We start from the raw sequence: 22,147 nt of genomic DNA on the forward strand, positions 1-22,147 counted from the left end.
CCATACCCACCCTAAAACTAAAAAATCCCCATTACTTACCTTATAATGCGTTGTAATGGCATGCGTTGTAATGATATTCATTGTAATGGCATGTGTTGTAGTGACATGCGTTGTAATGGCATGCGTTGTAATGGTATGTGATGTAAGGGCAGCTGCGTTATAATGACTGCGTTGTGAAGGTAGTGCGTTGTAATGACTGCTATGTAAAGGTTGTTTCCTGGCTGAACTAGTTGAAGACTGTAGAATTCTGACCTGAAATTGCTTCTTCTTTAATGTATTTCAATTGGCAAAATACATTCCCCCTAATTTGTTTTAAAAATATCTACTTTTAAAATGTTGACATGTCTGAATGAGGCTGAACTGAATATATGATGTTACAACGCAAACAATTACAACGCATGCCTTTACAACACGGTTTTTACATCGCAGCATCCATTACAATGCATGATTTTACAACGCATGCCATCACAACGCATTTTTAGAAACTATATTTACAACGCATTCCATTACAACACATACCATTACAACGCATGCCATTACAACGCGCAATACTTTTAGGGCAAAAGTAGTGTAAGTGTTGGATAGCGTAGGGGTAAAAATTACTATTCCCACTCCAGTGAGTGCAACCATAGGGTAAGTGTTGGATAGTGTAGGGGTACACATATCTATTGCCACTCTAGTTAGTGCATCAGTGGGGTAAGTGTTGGATAGTATAGGGATAAAAATACTATCCCCATGTACCCCAGAACCCATACCCACCCTAATAAAGAAAATCCCCATTACTTACCTTACAATGCGTTGTAATGGCATGCGTTGTAATGATATTCATTGTAATGGCATGCGTTGTAGTGACATGCGTTGTAATGGCATGCATTGTAATGGTATGTGATGTAAGGGCAGCTGCGTTGTAATGACTGCGTTGTGTAGGTAGTGCAATGTAATGACTGCTATGTAAAGGTTGTTTCCTGGATGAACTAGTTGAAGACTGTAGAAGTATTTTGCTTGTTAGGAGGGCCCAGTTATTGCCAAAAAGTAATATGCAGTATATCCAGCAGTCTGGCTGAAAGAGGGCACACACTTTGAGTGGTATCTCTATCAGCTGAGTTGAACTTTTGACCTCTTCTGCCACCAGGGCAGAGGCTGGCTGGGACATTCTGAGAGAAGAATGCCCTGTGTCAGTATTCTGTGCTAACATTCTAAAGCTTCCCTGCCCAGCCCCCACTTCAAGCACCCTTCTCAGAGAGGAACATGAAAAGTGACAGAAGCTTTAGATACAGAGATCGGTTCTGGCTCATGTCACTCTTGCTTTGGCCAAATGATTGAACCTTACAACAACCTTTCCCAACACTCTCCAGGTTATCCCTGTCCCTCACTTCACTCACTTCATATTCATTACATACACCCGGTATTGCTCCCTTTTCTATTCATTCCTAAATTGTTTACTATCCACACCCCCTTGTTGCATTCATTTGCCTTGCACATTTATTTCCTATGCTAGTTCTCTGTGAGAGAAAGAGAGTGGCCTCAGTGAGATTTCCCTCAACACGGCGGCCATCTTGGACTGCCTCTGACTGCATTAAGTCTCAGTTCACACAAAATGGAGGTTATTCTTTAGTGCACCCATATCCAAATTTACAAACAGTTGTGAGCTTCAATTCTTTAACTTTAGGCTAAAGAATCGTAAACAAAGAATAGTGTTGTCAGTGTAAACACACTTTTATCTTTCACAAATGATAGCACAGCTGATTCACATTTCCCTCACTAAACATTTGCTTTTTTAACAATATGTTTGTTGCCATCAAATACATAACATGATTTTCATAAAAACATTAATTTTCATTCATATTCTTTTAGGTATTGCTGTGGCATCACACCTTTTATCCTCAGCATAGCAGGCAGTTTTTGTGGTTCTCACACAGGCAAAAAAAATAAATGTATAGTTGTAAACATTCTTTTCATTTACAAATCCAGTCTGAAAAAAATGTGTTCCTTTGGTTATATTAGATACACTTTATTGGACTGTGGTTTTCTCACTGTACTGCACTTTTGCATTGATCACCTGGCCAGCTTTGTTTTACTTGGCCTTTCCTATTTAATAAATGACTTCATAAAACATACAGCTATTGTTTGCCTACCCTGTATTGAGACAATGGGAGTCCACTTTTGGCTTTATTATGGTTCAGGGGAGTAGGGTAAAGGACTTTTGTGACAATAGGTTCCCACCTATAAATGTGAACACTTAAACTCTCTTCAATGAGCATACATGCCAACATACCTGATTCAAGCTTGAGACTACCAATTTTTAAGCCAAAATGTTTTTTTCTGTTTCTGACCTGAAATTTCTTCTTCTATAATGTATTTTAATTGGCAAAATACATTCCCCCTAATTTGTTTTCAAAATATCTACTTTTAAAATGTTGACATGTCTGAATGAGGCTGAACTGAATATATGATGTTACAACGCTAACAATTACAACGCATGCCTTTACAACACGGTTTTTACATCGCAGCATCCATTAAAACGCATGATTTTATGACGCATGCCAGCACAACACATTTTTAGAAACTACATTTACAACGCATTCCATTACAACTCATGCCATTACAACGCATTGCATTACAACGTGCAATACTTTTAGGGCAAGAGTATTGTAAGTGTTGGATAGTGTAGGGGTAAAAATTACTATTCCCACTCCAGTAAGTGCAACAGTAGGGTAAGTGTTGGATAGTGTAGGGATAAAAATACTATGCCAATGTACCCATGTACCCCAGAACCCATACCCTCCCTAAAACTAAAAAAATCTCCATTACTTACCTTATAATGCATTGTAATGGCATGTGTTGTAATGATATTCATTGTAATGGCATGCATTGTAGTGACATGCGTTATAATGGCATGCGTTGTAAGGGTATGTGATGTAAGAGCAGCTGCGTTGTAATGACTGCGTTGTGAATGTAGTGCGCTGTAATGACTGCTATGTAAAGGCTGTTTCCCGGATGAACTAGTTGAAGACTATAGAATTCTGACCTGAAATTGCTTCTTCTTTAATGTATTTCAATTGGCAAAATACATTCCCCCTAATTTGCTTTCAAAATATATACTTTTAAAATGTTGACATGTCTGAATGAGGCTGAACTGAATATATGATGTTACAACGCAAACAATTACAACGCATGCCTTTACAACGCGGTTTTTACATCGCAGCACCCATTACAATGCATGATTTTACAACGCATGCCATCACAACGCACTTTTAGAAACTACATTTACAACGCATTCCATTACAACGCATACCTTTACAACTCATGCCATTACAACACACAATACTTTTAGGGCAAGAGTAGTGTAAGTGTTGGATAGCGTAGGGGTAAAAATTCCTATTCCCACTCCTGTGAGTGCAACAGTAGGGTAAGTGTTGGATAGTGTAGGGGTAAAATGTCTATTTCCACTCCAGTGAGTGCAACAGTAGGGTAAGTGTTGGATAGTGTAGGGGTAAAAATGTCTATTCCCACTCCAGTGAGTGCAACAGTAGGGTAAGTTGGATAGTGTTGAATAGTATAGGGATACAAATACTATCCCCATGTGCCCCAGAACCCATACCCACCCTAAAACTAAAAAATCCCCATTACTTACCTTATAATGCGTTGTAATGGCATGCGTTGTAATGATATTCATTGTAATGGCATGCGTTGTAGTGACATGCGTTGTAATGGCATGAGTTGTAATGGTATGTGATGTAAGGGCAGCTGCGTTATAATGACTGCGTTGTGAAGGTAGTGCGTTGTAATGACTTCTATGTAAAGGTTGTTTCCCGGCTGAACTGGTTGAAGACTGTAGAATTCTGACCTGAAATTGCTTCTTCTTTAATGTATTTCAATTGGCAAAATACATTCCCCCTAATTTGCTTTCAAAATATCTACTTTTAAAATGTTGATATGTCTGAATGAGGCTAAACTGAATATATGATGTTACAACGCAAACAATTACAACGCATGCCTTTACAACGCGGTTTTTACATCGCAGTATCCATTACAATGCATGATTTTACAACCCATGCCATCACAACGCATTTTTAGTAACTACATTTACAACGCATTCCTTTACAACGCATACCATTACAACGCATGCCATTACAACGCGCAATACTTTTAGGGCAAGAGTAGTGTAAGTGTTGGATAGCGTAGGGGTAAAAATTACTATTCCCACTCCAGTGAGTGCAACCGTAGGGTAAGTGTTGGATAGTGTAGGGGTACACATTTCTATTCCCACTTTAGTGAGTGCAACAGTGGGGTAAGTGTTGGATAGGGTAGGGATAAAAATACTATCCCCATGTACCCCAAAACCCATACCCACCCTAAAACAAGAAAATCCCCATTACTTACCTTATAATGCGTCAGGACACGTTTCTTAAGTAGAACCTAAAATGAAAATATCTGTATTCTTTTTTTAACGTTGCCTTTCTGTCTTTGTTTACTTTAGTTACCTGTCAGGGGTCATTAGGGCAACAATAGAGCACATATAAATTGTTTTCATCCTACATTTACTGTTTTAAGTATGTATTGAAAGAGGGAATAAATACAGTCTTTAGGTGATTTTTTTCATATTTTTGTACCTGTCATGCTGCTATAAAAGTGGCCAGGTGGCATCAATAGATACCTACGTCATTAATTTGCTCACTTGCCTTTCATTATTTGCTGTCCACTCATCTGTCCTCACTTCGTATTCATTGCTCGCTTCCTCAAGTATAGAGACACTCATAAGTAATGTTTCCTGTGCTAGTTTTCCTCTGTATGTAGGATCGCAATATTTGTATGCACCTTTTTATCACTGTGTGCACAGCAGTATGTTGCGGTAAGCAGAGGTGAATAGTGTGAGAAACCGTGCCCACTTCACTTCAGGCTATCAGGAACACTCTCTTGTAGGAAAGTGGGTTTCTGGTTGCAGTAACCCACCTACACACTATTTGCCAGGTTTCTGATGCACTTTGACTTGATGTGTCCTGTGTCCCTGCCAATCAGGTTTCCAGGGTACTATGCTCTCTCCCAAAATGGTACCCTTTTGCGCCCGATTGTCACCTCTCTGGCCACATTTAAGTCCCTTGGAAAAAGTATAATGGGTACCAAGGACGCTGTGCCCAGGGAAGCCCTCTAAGGTCTGCAAAAACAACAATTGATGGACAGAATGCAGAACAATTTCATACATTCACCCCAGTACAGAGATCTGGGCCTAAATCCATCGTTTTTTTGCACTCCACAACACCCCAGTTCAGACATGGCCATATGCAAATCAGCCTTGACCCTGTGCCTCATGGGAACAGTCCAGCCCGAACTGCCAAGCCATGTCTTCCCTGGACCAGAATTAAGCATCCTAGGACCGGTTTCTGGCTATCAGCCGTCTTCAGCCAGGATAGCTTGACTCCAGTGGTGTGGAGAGCATGGGACTCACGTCTGAGCATACCCATCCCACTCGGGGTGACGAATGCAAAAACAATTATTGATGGACAGAATGCAGAACAATGTCATACATTCACCCCAGTACAGAGATCTGGGCCTAAATCCATCGTTTTTTGCACCCACATCACCCCAGTTCAGACATGCTCATATGCAAATCAGCCTTGACCCTGTGCCTCATGGGAATGGTCCAGCCCGAACTGCCAAGCCATGTCTTTCCTGAACTGGAATCAAGCCTCCTAGGACCGGTTTCTGTCTATCAGCCATCTTCAGCCAGGATAACTTGACTCCAGTTGTGTGGAGAGCATGGGACTCACGTCTGAGCATACCCATCCCACTCGGGGTGACAAATGTAAAAACAACAATTGATGGACAGAATGCAGAACAATGTCATACATTCACCCCAGTACAAGGATCTGGGCCTAAATCCATCGTTTTTTGCACTCCACACCACCCTGGGTTAGATAATGGCTTTATGCAAATCAGCTCTGACCCTGTGCCCCATGGTAACAGTCCAGTCCGAACTACAACAGCTGTTGTGTTTGCATATTCCGCTCTAAGTGCGCTGGGGATGCCCAGACGTGGGTCCCAGGCACTCTACACCTCTGGAGTCAAGCTAGCCGGGCTGATGAGAGGTGTTACCTCGAAACCAGTCCGGTCCTCGGATGCTTGATTCCGTTCTGGGAAGGACATGGCTTTTGTAGTTCGGTCTGGACTGTTCCCATGGGGCACAGGGTCAGAGCTGATTTGCATATCGCCATTGTCTAACCCAGGGTGGTGTGGAGTGCAAAAAAACGATGGATTTGGGCCCAGATCTTTGGACTGGGGTGAGTGTGTGACATTGATCCACATTCGGTCCATCACCTGTTGTGTTTGCATATTCCGCCCTAAGTGCACTGGGGATGCCCAGACGTGGGTCCCAGGAACTCCACACCACTGGAGTCAAGCTAGCCGGGCTGATGAGGTGTTACCTCGAAACCGGTCCGGTCCTCGGATGCTTGATTCCGTTCTGGGAAGGACATGGCTTTTGTAGTTCGGTCAGGACTGTTCCCATGGGGCACAGGGTCAGAGCTGATTTGCATATCGCCATTGTCTAACCCAGGGTGGTGTGGAGTGCAAAGAAACGATGGATTTGGGCCCAGATCTTTGGACTGGGGTGAGTGTGTGACATTGATCCACATTCGGTCCATCACCTGTTGTGTTTGCATATTCTGCCCTAAGTGCGCTGGGGATGCCCAGACGTGGGTCCCAGGCACTCCACACCACTGGAGTCAAGCTAGCCGGGCTGATGAGAGGTGTTACCTCGAAACCGGTCCGGTCCACGGATGCTTGATTCCGTTCTGGGAAGGACATGGCTTTTGTAGTTCGGTCTGGACTGTTCCCATGGGGCACAGGGTCAGAGCTGATTTGCATATCGCCATTGTCTAACCCAGGGTGGTGTGGAGTGCAAAAAAACGATGGATTTGGGCCCAGATCTTTGGACTGGGGTGAGTGTGTGACATTGATCCACATTCGGTCCATCACCTGTTGTGTTTGCATATTCCGCCCTAAGTGCGCTGGGGATGCCCAGACGTGGGTCCCAGGCACTCCACACCACTGGAGTCAAGCTAGCCGCGCTGATGAGAGGTGTTACCTCGAAACCGGTCCGGTCCTCGGATGCTTGATTCCGTTCTGGGAAGGACATGGCTTTTGTAGTTCGGTCTGGACTGTTCCCATGGGGCACAGGGTCAGAGCTGAATTGCATATCGCCATTGTCTAACCCAGGGTGGTGAGGAGTGCAAAAAAACGATGGATTTGGGCCCAGATCTTTGGACTGGGGTGAGTGTGTGACATTGATCCACATTCGGTCCATCACCTGTTGTGTTTGCATATTCCGCCCTAAGTGCGCTGGGGATGCCCAGACGTGGGTCCCAGGCACTCCACACCACTGGAGTCAAGCTAGCCGGGCTGATGAGAGGTGTTACCTCGAAACCGGTCCGGTCCTCGGATGCTTGATTCCGTTCTGGGAAGGACATGGCTTTTGTAGTTCGGTCTGGACTGTTCCCATGGGGCACAGGGTGAGAGCTGATTTGCATATCGCCATTGTCTAACCCAGGGTGGTGTGGAGTGCAAAAAAATGATGGATTTGGGCCCAGATCTTTGGACTGGGGTGAGTGTGTGACATTGATCCACATTCGGTCCATCACCTGTTGTGTTTGCATATTCCGCCCTAAGTGCGCTGGGGATGCCCAGACGTGGGTTCCAGGCACTCCACACCACTGGAGTCAAGCTAGCCGGGCTGATGAGAGGTGTTACCTCGAAACCGGTCCGGTCCTCGGATGCTTGATTCCGTTCTGGGAAGGACATGGCTTTTGTAGTTCGGTCTGGACTGTTCCCATGGGGCACAGGGTCAGAGCTGATTTGCATATCACCATTGTCCAACCCAGGGTGGTGTGGAGTGCAAAAAAACGATGGATTTGGGCCCAGATCTTTGGACTGGGGTGAGTGTGTGACATTGATCCACATTCGGTCCATCACCTGTTGTGTTTGCATATTCCACCCTAAGTGCGCTGGGGATGCCCAGACGTGGGTCCCAGGCACTCCACACCACTGGAGTCAAGCTAGCCGGGCTGATGAGAGGTGTTACCTCGAAACCGGTCCGGTCCTCGGATGCTTGATTCCGTTCTGGGAAGGACATGGCTTTTGTAGTTCGGTCTGGACTGTTCCCATGGGGCACAGGGTCAGAGCTGATTTGCATATCGCCATTGTCTAACCCAGGGTGGTGTGGAGTGCAAAAAAACGATGTATTTTGGCCCAGATCTTTGGACTGTGGTGAGTGTGTGACATTGATCCACATTCGGTCCATCACCTATAGGGGTGTTGCCCTCTTACCGATCATTGGGACATCTACCCCCAAATTCTGTCGTAAAATATCAATGCCATTTATATGAAGTGAAAACAGAAAAGGTGCAAGTGTGCAGCCTTGTCTTATTCCATGTGTAATATTAAAGTGCTTTGTGCATTCCCCATGTATTCCATAACGTATATTTGCGGACAGACGAGCATAGATTTGAGATAAGAAACTAATAATATCCTCCGGAGCTCCCATCCCTCCCAACGTCTCCCATAAAATGCACTTGACAAATCTACAAAGCAAAGGTGCAAGGATCCTTCCCTAGCGAAGGTGTATTTTCCTAATATTGTTGTTGTAATACTTTATTCGATATAATCATATCATAAAAGTACAAACATTCAAGTTAATAAAAAATGGCATATATGATAAAAATGTACAATTCATAAGATAAAAAACAATAAAAATACTATTTACACTTTAAAAACAACTCTGATAGCGGTACTAAAGTGCAACAACGGTAATATACATGTGGGCTTTCTGTACATGCAGGATCTATACTTTATTAGTATTTAGCAATCTGGTGCGAGTAAGCCAGGCACTTGATAGGTACTTTGCAACTCCGCATACAACAAATAAAGATGTTGTATCGGTTAAGAGAATGCGGAGGGCGACCCTAAAATCTCTAACACCCAACTCCCTGCATACTGGCTTCAACCATCTCGATCTCGCCCTCTTGTATGCTTTGCAACCAAACAGAAAGTGTGGTAGGGATTCGGTCTCACATGGACAGCTTGGGCAGGTGCCGTTTGAGACCCGCATTCCTTTCCATCCCCTAATAAATTTGTTAAGGGGTAGTGTCCCATACCTCATTTAAAAAAGAATTGATCTGTCTTTTAGTATTTGGATGAAATCTAATAATGGTTCAAACCTCCTAGTGGGCTTATGCTCCAAAAATTGTGTGGTTAGAGCTCCCCATTTTGTACTCTTCTGTTCCTCAGTGTGTACCCACTCCCAGTGCATTTTCTTAACAACTTGCTTTGGAGGAGGGGACTGTGAGGTCCAGGATTCAGCCAATCCCAGCTTCATGACCATTTGCCTCAATTTGTTTAGCCACTGGATCTTATTCACACTATTCAAGGATAGCAGTTCGTCCATCACCAGGGCGTAATTTGCTAGTTCTGAGGTCCTTCTCAGGCGCACCCAGAACAGCACAGGGCGAAGGCGTACTATGTCTAAAATCGAGCGTTTGCCCATATCATGAAAAAGGGGCTTCAATGGGGTTGAGATAGGAACGGCAACTAAGTCCCTTATAAACTTATTCTCGGCTCTAACCAGATCGGTGACATTTTCGCAGCCCCACCGTTCCGACCCATAGACTGCGGAGGACAGCACCTTCCCTTCATATACAGCTAGAGACGGGGCTATAGGCCTGCTGACTGACATACGTTGACTCCTCAGAATGGCTCCCGAGACTCTCGTGTGGTTTAGCAGCATCTTGGCAACATGGGAGTCCCATTTCATTCTATTGTTAATCCTGATTCCCAGGTAGTCAAAATCCTCCTCCACCTCAAGAGGCGACCCATTAAGGGTGAAATTAATTTTCTTTGCTTTTTTTGAAGGGGCAGCACCATTAACTTTGTTTTGGATGTATTAATGGTCAGCCCGCGTTCATCGCAAAATAGACTGAATCTGTCCAGTAGTTTCTCCAGCCCTGAGGGGGTTTTGGTCAACAGGAGGGTGTCATCTGCAAAGAGGAGGGTTGGTGTTTTCTCCCCCGCCAGGACCGGAGCATCGGCATTGTCCTCCCTCAAATGGTCTACCACCCCATTGATAAAGAGGGAGAACAATGTCGGGCCATCACACAGCCCTGACGTACCCCCCTATTCACCTGTTAGCTGTCCCTCATTCCCCATCTAATTCTAGCATAATTATCTTCGTGAAGTTTAACTATAAACTCCAGGAGGTAACGCGGGAACCCCATTTCCAGCAGCACCCTCCAGAGTTTATCACGCGGCACCAAATCAAAGGCGCTTTTGAGGTCTATGAAGGTCAGATATAAATTCCCCTTCATAATGGTTACTGATTTCCAGTATATTGCCCAAAACCTGAAAACATGGTCCATAGTACCCACATTCTGGCGGAAACCCGCCTGGAAGTGGGACAGTATATTCCCCTCCTCTAGCCACATACCTACTCTATTTATAATGACCCTGCCAACTATTTTCTGAGCAGCGTCGATTAAACTAATCGACCTGTAGTTGGCAGGGTCCTCCCTATCGCCTTTCTTATGGATAGTAACAACTTCAGCACCCCTCCACGAGTCAGGGACAGGGTATCCATGAAGGATTCTATTCATTAGAGGAGCAATAAAATCAGACCACAGCTTAGGGTCATGTATGTATAGATCGCCCGGTAACCCATCCGGGCCTGCCGCTTTAGAGGGTGTTATGCTCCTGATAGCATCAGAAACTTCTCGTGCTACAAAGGGTTCTACAGGTGTAAGTTCCTCATTAATAAAGTTATTTTGTACCCTCCATGATTGAACTAAATCATCTTCACCACAATACAGATTTGAAAAATGGGAATGCCATGGTTGCTCAGTTATATGGTTAGGGAGGGGCTCTACTTCTCTCCTGTCAAGTTTATCAAGTTCCAAAACAGGGTAGAGTTCTTCGAACTGGCAGCGATCTTAAGTTGTTGCCAATATTCTTCCTCCCAGTCCTTCTTTGCACTTTTGATGCAATCGCTATATTCCCTTCTAGCCGTCCTAACTGCTATAGCGTCCTTTCTCCTAATGGCGTTTGCTATAGCCCTTCTCTTTTCCCTACAACCTGTTGTATACCATAGGGTGCCACTTTTTGGTGGATTCTTCTTCCTTGGTCCACTAGTATCTCTTATAGTGAAGAATGAACCAATTTTCTCTATTAGACTCTTGTAGGAGTCTATAAAATTCAGACTTTGTTTGGTTGACTGGGCGGAGTTATGGGATAGGAGTTCCCTAGTTTCTGCCTCTACTAGTTCTTTAATACGGATCAAACTATCTTCTTGGCACATCACCCTGTTCCACTTTAATCTGTGTTTGCAATTAGATGGAACTACTTCTTTTGTGATCATAAGTAGGGCATTTAATGCTTCCCTCTCATTACCCATCTTATTTCCATGCAAAGTGGATTATGATCGCTATCCTGTGACTGTCTGACTTCCATGTCAACTAGTCTGTTCCAGGAACCGGTATTGAGCAGAATGTAATCAATACGGGATGGACACTAAATCTGTTATAGGTCATCATACCATTTGGGTCTGAGGTTGTCCTACCATTCAGGGCACGTAGGTTATATTCTAGTGTTAGGACATTTATTTGGATCGCTCTTGGCGTCCATTTTCTGATTGGCGCTATGGTTAGAGGCGGGATGGACTGTCTAGAATCCTCTTCATTAAGTCCCAGGAGATCTTCTTTGCTTAGGGGTTCATATGTACAGTTAAAATCTCCCCCTACAATAATGCTAGACAATGGGGGGATACCTGCTAGCACCACCTCGAGTAAGGCTATAGTGGGTGAAGTTTGACCTCCTGGGCAACCTCTAGCATAAATATTAAACAGCTCCATCGAGCTTCCAATATGGGATCCCTTAGTGGAGATTTGTAGTATGTCCTGCGATGGTAAAGTATGCGCAGTAAGTGCCCAATTCAAAGCCACACTAAACCATATGTGCAGTCCTCCCAATGGGCGACCTCTCCCTGAACTAATTGCCGGAATAAAGTGGGTGGAATATCCGCATTTATATAGGGGAGACATGCTCCATGTTTCCTTGAACATACAGATGTCGAACGTATCTATGAATTGGTTCCATTCTGGATTTGCCATATTTTTTTGAAGCCCCGCTATGTTCCAGGAAAACAATTTAATCATGTTTGTGTTTGTAACCCTCTCTGTGTGAACTACTTCTGAAGCTAGTCTTACAACTGCTGTTAGGGGATATTGAGCGTTGACCACTTCATTAGACCTTTCTTCCCCCGAGGAACAACCTCATCATTAATCTTCATAGCCTCCATATCTATAAGGCTTGTGGTGGAATTGTCTGACCCTCGGGCTTGCACATATTGTGTGTTTGTCTTACACTATTCAGATAGTTATCCTTTAATGGTCAGTCTATGTTGTTTAGACCCGATGCGTCCTCGAGCCTAGATTTAGACCATAGAGGTGCGTGTCTGATTTGTATGTTACAATTCCTAGGGGGGGCATGTCCTACTAGGTTCTCTGCAATTGCTATGTTACCAAACTGTATCTCAATACAGTCTGTTGATGAACTAGGCAAGGAAATTCTTTTAACATTAATCATATCCTCCCTAATGACTGATCTGCACCCTCTCACGTGGCGAAGCACGTGAATGGCTTTATTGCGTATGGATTCACTGTTCTCATAAGTGTTAGCAGCTCCAAGCTTGGTGACCCCGGTCATGTAGACAATACCACAAGGGGATCTGTATGGTGTGTTTATCTGTTTGTTACTCCAATTAGTTGTTTCAACCATGTCACTATAATATTTATTATCCCCCTGCAGGACCCTGCATTGTGATATTGACCCCCTCAATTTTGCTACTTCGGCATATGAGCCCGAGGTGTTTTGCCTGGTGGGCATTTTAGCTAGGGGGTTATGAGCTGGGATTTTGGGTCGTAACTCTACTACAGTTTTGGAGACACATAATGGAGCTGTTAGTGTATTGGGTTTAGATAGGGCCGCTCCTGCGGTTTGGTTTGGTGGGGCCGATCGCAAGATAGGGGCTTTTACCAGGTTGGACACTAACACTGGGTGTAGAGTGTTTGTTATGTGTAGTTCCTCCCGTTTTGTAAAGTCCATCATGAATTTCTTAATAATAGCTATATCCCTTTCCAGGCTTTCCATTTTCATCATGATTAAATTATTAAAATTCAAACATCTGGAGCATTCACCTGGACTATTCACAGCCTCCAGAGTCCCCCCAGCCCTTGCGATAAGACCTCACTTAATTCCCTGGATTCCCCTTCCAACACTGAAAAGCGATTAGTACAAGTGATGCCCATTTCACATGCTATCACCTGCGAGGACCTGTCTATATTCCCAGTTGATATAGCTGGAAGTTCGGCATTAGCACTCATGTTTGCCCCTCTTAATACCTCTGTAACATTTACCTCAATGGGGCAAGCAGGGTTAGAATGCATATCATCTACTGAGCACTTGGATGTTGGTCTTTTAGAAAAAATAGCTGGGATCACTTTGCTCTTTATCTGCAGTAAACTGTCGACCAGGGGATCAGGGTTATCCACATTTCTTAAGGATGGGGCCGTCAATAGAATGTCCTCAAAATCTTCAACAATAGATTCGATGCTTGACATAACACAATTAGTGGCAGCATGTAGCGACTTTTTTGACTTCTTCCTTTTTTTAGTTGTAATGGCAAGTGCTCCCCCCCCCCTCCGTTACCTTCCTTTTACCCATTGCTAGCTACAACTTTCCCTGGTAAATGGGATAATATCCAACAACTCGAAGGTGGCCCAACACTATCTTGTGTATCAGGGAGCAGTCAACTTGACGATCAAGCACAGTACCTTTTTTTTTATATGGGTAGTTCAAGTTCTCACATGTAAGGGGCGGGGCCCTGCCCTGCCTCGGTCTGCCTAGGACGGCCGCAGATGGCCCCGCCCTTGTCCCGGACTTCTCCCGGCGCGCTCCTGCGCGCGTCCCGCGGGACGAGGTTCCAAGGGATCCTTTATGCGCCTCGTGGCGCTTCCGTCTGACGTCCGCGGCGTCCTGGCCTCTAGTGGGGCTGCTGGGAGGTGTAGTCACAGGAGTGGAAGGGGCCCGGCGGAGCCAAGCCCGGCCGGAGGAGCGAGCGGAGCAAAGCCCGGCCCACAGGTGCTGCCACAGGAATGCGGGGCTCGGCGGAGCCAAGCCCGGCCAAGATGATGAAGCAGAGCAATGCCCGGCCCTCAGGAGCGAGTACAAGCAACAGGTAAAGTTCCCCACGGACTCGGCACCAAGGGAGCCTTTATGCACCTCCTGGCACTTCCGTGTGACGTCCGCGGCGTCCTGGCCGCTAGTGGGGCTGCTGGGAGGTGTAGTCACAGGACTGGAAAGGGCCCGGCAGAGCCAAGCCCGGCCGGAGGAGCGAGTGGAGCAAAGCCCGGCCCACAGATGCTGCCACAGGAATGCGGGGCTTGGCGGAGCCAATCCCAGCCAAGATGATGAAGCAGAGCAATGCCCGGCCCTCAGGAGCGAGTACAAGCAACAGGTAAAGTTCCCCCCGGACTCGGCACCAAGGGAGACTTTATGCGCCTCCTAGCTCTTTCGTGTGACGTCCACAGCGTCCTGGCCGCTAGTGGGGCTGCTGGGAGGCATAGTCACAGGAGTGGAAGGGGCCCGGCGTAGCCAAGCCGGCCGGAGTAGCGAGCAGAGCAAAGCCCGGCCCACTGGTGCTGCCACAGGAATGCGGGGCTCGGCGGAGCCAAGCCCGGCCAAGATGATGAAGCAGAGCAATGCCCGGCCCTCAGGAGCAAGTACAAGCAACAGGTAAAGTTCCCCTATTAGTTCTAAGCTCAGAAACTGTTCGACCACCCCAACACCTCGTCTGAAGCCATACTGAGCTACAGATAAGATGTTCTTTTCTTCTACCCATTGCTCTAGCCTGGCCAACAGCATTCTTGTCATTACTTTAGAAGAAGAGCCAAGCAAAGATATTGATACAGAAAAGGGGGTGGTGATGAACAGAGTGTCTGAATTAAGCAGACCACTCTTACCCAGTCCAAAGATCAGGGCTTGATCCATCACTGTTATTTATCTCACTGCACCATCCCAGCTCAGAACCTGGCTATATGCAAATCAGTCTGTCCCTGGCCCAGTGCATCATGGGAACAGGGCAGACTAAACTACCAAGCCAATTCTTCACCAGAAAGGAGACAAGCTACCGGGGACCGGTTTCTGGCATTTCAGCCGTCTTCGGCCCGGCTTGCTTGAATCCTGATGGTGCAGTGAGAAAGGGACTCATGTCTGAGTATACCCTGCCACACCTATAGTATCCAAAAATGATACAGAAAAGGGGGTGGTGATGAACAGAGTGTCTGAATTAAGCAGACCACTCTTACCCAATCCAAAGATCAGGGCTTGATCCATCACCGTTATTTATCTCACTGCACCATCCCAGCTCAGAACCTGGCTATATGCAAATCAGTCTGTCTCTGGCCCAGTGCATCATGGGAACAGGGCAGACTAAACTACCAAGCCAATTCTTCACCAGAAAGGAGACAAGCTACCGGGGACCGGTTTCTGGCATTTCAGCCGTCTTCGGCCCGGCTTGCTTGAATCCTGATGGTGCAGTGAGAAAGGGACTCATGTCTGAGTATACCCTGCCACACCTATAGTGGCCAAAAACGATACAGAAAAGGGGGTGGTGATGAACAGAGTGTCTGAATTAAGCAGACCACTCTTACCCAGTCCAAAGATCAGGGCTTGATCCATCACCATTATTTATCTCACTGCACCATCCCAGCTCAGAACCTGGCTATATGCAAATCAGTCTGTCCCTGGCCCAGTGCATCATGGGAACAGGGCAGACTAAACTACCAAGCCAATTCTTCACCAAAAAGGAGACAAGCTACCGGGGACCGGTTTCTGGCATTTCAGCCGTCTTCGGCCCGGCTTGCTTGAATCCTGATGGTGCAGTGAGAAAGGGACTCATGTCTGAGTATACCCTGCCACACCTATAGTGGCCAAAAAGGATACAGAAAAGGGGGTGGTGATAAGCAGAGTGTCTGAATTAAGCAGACCACTCTTACCCAGTCCAAAGATCAGGGCTTGATCCATCACCGTTATTTATCTCACTGCACCATCCTAGCTCAGAACCTGGCTATATGCAAATCAGTCTGTCCCTGGCCCAGTGCATCATGGGAACAGGGCAGACTAAACTACCAAGCCAATTCTTCACCAGAATGGAGACAAGCTACTGGGGACCGGTTTCTGGCATTTCAGCCGTCTTCGGCCCGGCTTGCTTGAATCCTGATGGTGCAGTGAGAAAGGGACTCATGTCTGAGTATACCCTGCCACACCTATAGTGGCCAAAAACGATACAGAAAAGGGGGTGGTGATGAACAGTGTCTGAAATAAGCAGACCACTCTTACCCAGTCCAAAGATCAGGGCTTGATCCATCACCGTTATTTATCTCACTGCACCATCCCAGCTCAGAACCTGGCTATATGCAAATCAGTCTGTCCCTGGCCCAGTGCATCATGGGAACAGGGCAGACTAAACTACCAAGCCAATTCTTCACCAGAAAGGAGACAAGCTACCGGGGACCGGTTTCTGGCATTTCAGCCGTCTTCGGCCCGGCTTGCTTGAATCCTGATGGTGCAGTGAGAAAGGGACTCATGTCTGAGTATACCCTGCCACACCTATAGTGGCAAAAAACAATACAGAAAAGGGGGTGGTGATGAACAGTGTCTGAAATAAGCAGACCACTCTTACCCAGTCCAAAGATCAGGGCTTGATCCATCACCGTTATTTATCTCACTGCACCATCCCAGCTCAGAACCTGGCTATATGCAAATCAGTCTGTCCCTGGCCCAGTGCATCATGGGAACAGGGCAGACTAAACTACCAAGCCAATTCTTCACCAGAAAGGAGACAAGCTACCGGGGGTCCTGATGGTGCAGTGAGAAAGGGATTCATGTCTGAGTATACCCTGCCACACCTATAGTGTCCACCATAAGCGTGGAAGGGTATACTCAGATGTGAGTCCCTAGCTCATTGCACCATCAGGATTCAAGCAAGCCTGGCCGAAGACAGCTGAAATGCCAGAAACCGGTCCCCGGTAGCTTGTTTCCTTCCCAGTATAAGAATTGGCTTGGTAGTTTGGTCTGCCCTGTTCCCATGATGCACTGGGCCAGGGTCAGACTAATTTGCATATAGCCAAGTTCTGGCTCTGAAGTCCAGTAAAGAGGTTCCCGCGAAGCGGGAGCTGCGAGCAGCTTTATGCACCTCCGGGTGCGAGAGAATGGCGGCAGCGCCTCTTGGCGCGGTAATCAGGCAAAGCAGCGTGGGCTCTAAAGTCCAGTAAATATACTCACATAGAAATCTATATGCTAGTCAATCTTTTCTAAGTCTACACATATACTTTATGCACAGTAGCACTAGGGTTTCCTTACTCTTCATTTTCTTTTGAGAATCCCTTTTTTCCTTGAACATGTGTGAGGCAACGACCCGGAAACCCCTACCAGGAGGCCGCCCTCTCCCTCGCGTACCTTGTCCGGCACCCCCGGGACTGACTACCTGTCATGAAAACGCCGCCACCGAGGCAGGAAGCCGAACACCAGCCATCACCAACGAAACCCCGCCCTTCTCTCTTCCACAGGAGCCAACCAGAACGACAGGGCCGGAGGAACCTCATCACGATGACCCCGGAAGTCCCGCCCCAAAGGCAGAGCCAGCACAGGATAAAACCAGGGATTCAACACAACCCGTCGTCGGAGTTTCGTGGCAGGACCCTCAGGCTGGAGACGGAGACGGAGAAGGAGAACAGACGTGCGAGGACGAAGTGTGGACAGAGGAGTGGGGGAGTCCCTTGGAGGTGGCTGGAGAGCGGCCGTAACTCACTGGAGAGTTACGGCGGACCGCGTGAGTGCCTTTTTGCCTCCTTTATCCCTACTCATTAGGAGTCCGTGTTAAAGTCCCTGTACATATTCCCTCTCTCCATAGTCTCACCGCCCCCTGCACTGTATAATACGTATATAGCACTTCACTTCAAGAACCCTTCCGCTACCCTCGCGCCCCACCTCAGCACCCTCTCTATCTTCCCGCCCTACCTTCCGTCCTCCCGGTACCTTCATTCCCGCACTGTCGCTTTCCGCCCCTTCCCACACTACCCGGGTGACGGTATACAGTTGAGTCTCGGTACTTGCTGGATAGGACTAACGGTCCCTTGTTTTTCCTCTCTCTTCCGGTCCTCCTAGGAGCCTCCCCGTCATCGGAACCTTCCTCGGACCATCGGTGGACGCCGAGTACGAGAGAAGCACCAACCCAGAGTCCATCGCCTGGAGCCACACCTTCCGCCTGTTGGAACTATCTGTACTGTACAACCGTAATAAAAGCCAACTATTGCCCACTACATACGGCCTCCTCGCCTGCTTTTCCGGCCCGCTACACCCACTCCACCACATCTGGTGTCAGAAGTGGGATCTGCTGGAGGTATGGAGGCCGTAGTGAGGAAAATGGCGGAGTCCCAAGAACAATTCGGGAAACTTATGGAGCAGTTCCTGAAAACTGCCGAAGACGACAGAGGGCAGCTCCACGATGTCCTGAAGGGTCAGGGGGTGACCCATGAACAGACTATGACAAAGCTAACAGACGCTCTGGGTCAACAAAGACCGATGACCTCTCTCCCCTCTGTAGTTCTTCAAAAGTATGTCCCCGGAGAAGACCCGGACTACTTTTTCACAAACTTCGAGCGGATAGCCCAAGCCGCTAACTGGCCTGCTGATCGTTGGGGACAGTATCTAGGTCCGCTCCTCACCGGTGACCTCCAAGCAGCCTACCAACAGGCCAACATCCAGGGTAATATGCCCTATGCAGACATTAAAAGATGTATATTAGAACGCCTTGGCATTGACGATGATACCTACAGGGTGAAACTACGCCAGGCCAAGGAAAAACCCCAAGAGAACCCCAGAGCTCTCTCGTTCCGGATCCGGGATCTCGCAAACCGGTGGTTGCGCCCTGAAACCTCCACCAAGGACGATATTCTAGAAAAAATGTATCTGGAACAATTCCTTAACTCATTATATCCGGCCACCCAGCGCTGGGTGAGGCAGCACTCCAGACTCACGCTAGAGACAGCCATAGAGATAGCGTCTGCCTATAGCCGGGCACAGGAACTTCAACGGGGTAAGGACGACCACCCGCACAGGCCCTTGCCTACTGCGACTACTCGCCTGATCCGACCTCCCCAGGGACGCCGGCCGGAACCAACCTCCCTGTTTCCTTCCCCGGTAGTGTTCCAAACCCCCTCTCCTGGTCCCCAGTGCTACTCCTGTGGAGGGTTCGGACACATCACCCGGATGTGCCCGCAGAAAGAGGAACCGATGGAGGTCGGCTTTGTCAGAAACTATCTGTGTACCCCTCCTGGGTATTCCCCGCCACCGTTCTACTGTCCAGTGTCCATAAACGGACAGCCACTGAGGGCCCTCGCCGATACCGGATGCCGGCAGAGCGTCCTTCGACCACAAGACCTCGCACAACCCCTCAGCAATCCCACGGGGGTCGTAGCCATCCAATGTGTACATGGCGATACCAAACAATACCCCACGACTCAGGTACGAGTCCAGCACTCCCAAGACCCCAGCACCTCTCTCACCGTGGGCCTGGTACCTGCCCTGCCAGAACAAGCTATCCTAGGGAGCGATTATCCGGGACTACCAACCCTCTTGCAAAAGACTTCCGACTCTCTAACCCAGTGGTGGAAAGATGCTCCCTATCCTGAATATCCCGATCAAGTACCCGAACCTAAACCCCACAAACCTAGGAGTCAGAAAAGGAGAGAAAAGAAGGAGCACGTCAGCGCTTATCCCGCCATCATTGAAGAGCACCCCTGGCAGACCGACCGCGAGTTCAGGGCCGCCCAGCAGGAAGATCCTCTCCTACAGGAGGCCTGGGGAAAAGCACTTGATCACGAAGACCCCTTACAAGTAGGTCCTTACTTCTTTAAAAAAAAGTGGTTTGCTATACCGAAAAGGGGGGCCCCAACAGAATGCACAGTTGCTTATCCCCGGCCCCTTCCAAGACAAAGTCCTTTTCCTGGCACACAGTCATCTCCTGGGAGGTCATTTCGGGGACGAAAAAACCAGCCAAGCCATCTTGGAGAAGTTCTATTGGCCCGGGGTGTATCAAAGGATCAAGACTTACTGTCGCGAATGCATAGTATGCCAAAAGAACAGTCGACACAGGCCACCCCGGGTCCCTTTACAACCCCTCCCTGTCATAGATGTGCCCTTCAGCCGCATAGGGATGGATATAATCGGTCCCCTCTTGCCCTCCCGTAGCGGGTGTCGCTATGCGTTGGTCATAGTCGATTATGCCACCCGCTTTCCGGAGGCCATACCTCTCCGCCAACCTACTACCCAAGCTATAGCAAAAGCCCTGATCTCCTTGTTTTCTCGGGTTGGCTTTCCCCGAGAAATACTCACCGACCAAGGCACACTGTTTGTTTCAGCCCTTATGAAGCGGGTATGTGCGGAGTTGGGAATCAAACAAATCCGGACGTCCGCTTATCACCCGCAAACAGATGGGCTGGTAGAACGATACAACGCGACATTAAAACAGACGCTAAAAAAACTCATAGGCCTAGAAGCAAAGAGATGGGAAGATATGCTCCCTTTGGCCTTATTTGCGATCCGTTGCAAAACCCAGAGCAGCACCGGATACTCCCCTTATGAATTGCTGTACGGACGACCCCCTCGTACCCTGCTGGACATGGCCCAGGAAGCATGGGAAGCTGAACCAGACCGGACCCGTCCGCTCCCTGAATATATGGAAAACCTAAAGACTCACCTGTCTATGATACGGGATATCGTCCGGCAAAATCTAGAGACCGCCCAGGATAACCAAAAGAGACAGTATGATAAGGGCACTCGCAGTCGGGTCTTTTCTGTTAACGACCTAGTTCTCCTTATGATGCCCTCGTCAGATCATAAATTAATAGGGCAATGGCAAGGACCCTACCCCATCCTTCGGCAGGTGACACCAGTCACATACGAGGTGGAGTTGGATCCCACACGGGGCACCTCCCAAATCTTCCACGTCAACCTGCTGAAAAAATGGGAAGGACCCCGTCCGGTGCTGTCAGGAACCAATAGAAATCTCCAGTTCTCTTTCGACCCTTGTCTTGACCCAGAACTAAACTCCGTACAAATCCAGGAACTACGACACACCTTGGAACCCCTGAAAGACGTCTTCTCCTCCTCCCCCGGTCGAACCACGGTCACTGAACACAAGATAGAAACCGAACCGGGGAAAGTGGTCCGCCTGAGTCCGTATAGAGTACCAGAGGCCCGTAGGAGTGTTATCCGACAGGAAATAGAAGCCATGCAACAAATGGGAATAATTGAGCCCTCAGTCAGCGAGTGGAACTCTCCTATTGTTTTGGTACCGAAACCCGACGGCTCGGTCCGTTTTTGCATCGACTTCCGGGAGGTTAATAAGGTCTCTAACTTCGACACCTATCCCTTGCCCCGGGTCGATGAAATGATTGAAAGAATAGGCCAGGCCAAATTCATCTCAACACTCGATCTCTGTAAGGGGTACTGGCAGATACCCCTCCGCGAACAAGACAGAAAGAAGACGGCCTTTTCTACCCCTGATGGGTTGTACCAATTCCTCGTCATGCCCTTTGGACTTCATGGCGCCCCCGCCACTTTCCAACGGGCTATGAACCACGTCTTGAGACCCCATAACCCTTACGCAGGCGCCTATCTAGATGACATCGTCATCTTTAGCGACAGCTGGCCCCAACACTTAAGACACCTTTCCAGTGTCATCACCTCCTTAGGGTCATACGGATTCGCCATCAATCCAGCCAAAACCACATTGGCGGCGAAAACGGTGAAATACCTGGGATATCTTCTGGGGGACGGCCTGATAAGACCCCAAGACAGCAAAACTGCGGCCATCCGGTCCCTTCCGTTTCCCCAAACAAAGAAGGATCTCCGAGCCTTCCTGGGTCTCCTTGGGTATTATAGGCGCTTTGTGCCCAATTTTTCCCAGCGAGCAGCAGCCCTTACGGACCTGCTTAAAAAATCAAACCGGTCAGATGAGATGCTCCGGAATCCCTCCTCTGAAGCC

Source organism: Lissotriton vulgaris, chromosome 10 (assembly GCF_964263255.1).
Source record: "Lissotriton vulgaris chromosome 10, aLisVul1.2, whole genome shotgun sequence".
Lineage (NCBI taxonomy): Eukaryota > Metazoa > Chordata > Amphibia > Caudata > Salamandridae > Lissotriton > Lissotriton vulgaris.